The following is an 819-nucleotide window of genomic DNA, read 5'->3' on the forward strand; positions in this document are numbered from 1 at the left end:
TAAATTTCTACTATCAATTTAATATTAAAGCTTTTAATTTGAACCCAAGCTATACTTAAGATATGAGAATTAAGTGAATACTATCAATTTCCCTTTTACTTTAAAATAATTTTTGATTATTACAATATGTTGAAAAAAATGTTTAGTTTAATATGTTTTATGGCATAATAGCTATTGAAGCCTTTGGTTAGCCAAAGGAACTGATGCTGTCATTAAAGGGGGTAGGTGCAAGTACAAAAAGGGTAACTATCAGTTCTTTTTTGCCAGTCTCTGTTAACCAAATGGAATCCTATTATTCCTATAATGAACCTCGGGTTTTTTAAATGAAATCCAAATGAGTTAATCACTGGTTAGACAAAATTTCAAGCCATCTGGATTGTTTTTAAATCCATGTATGTCATTTCTTTGAGTTATATTTTTCAACTACAACACAGATCAAATGGAATTTTGAATCAAGGTTATAGGCTAATGTTAAATATTTATTACTTCTATGTCGCTAATAAAATGAAAATAATAGTTTCACTTGTTAAAAGTTTGATTTTTTTTAGAAATTTGAGCAATTTATAAAATCCAAACTGGGTGTAATAAATGTGAAGATTTATTTTTAAAAATTTACATTTTATTACAATTTAACTTTAATAATTATTTCTTGGATCCGTATTAAGTTTTGAGTTCAATCATTTCTTTCTGTCCTGTACCAGTGTATAAATATACACTGTGTTCTGGTGGGTTGGGATGTCAGCTGTATAAACCGTATAAAGAATGGGATCTAAGATACTACCTTGAGGAACACCAGCGGACTGAGAAAAGAGACATGAG

At 28.7% G+C, this 819-nt stretch overlaps 1 protein-coding gene across 3 annotated transcripts in view; it reads left to right on the forward strand.

Moving 5' to 3' along the window:
- The window catches only part of LOC106681805 (ATP-binding cassette sub-family C member 10), a 46,764-nt gene that overhangs the window by 12,490 nt on the left and 33,455 nt on the right, over positions 1 to 819 (forward strand). The gene's annotated exons all lie outside the window — the stretch shown is intronic.

This window comes from Halyomorpha halys, unplaced genomic scaffold (assembly GCF_000696795.3).
Source record: "Halyomorpha halys isolate HHAL.00 unplaced genomic scaffold, Hhal_1.1 Scaffold2.1, whole genome shotgun sequence".
Lineage (NCBI taxonomy): Eukaryota > Metazoa > Arthropoda > Insecta > Hemiptera > Pentatomidae > Halyomorpha > Halyomorpha halys.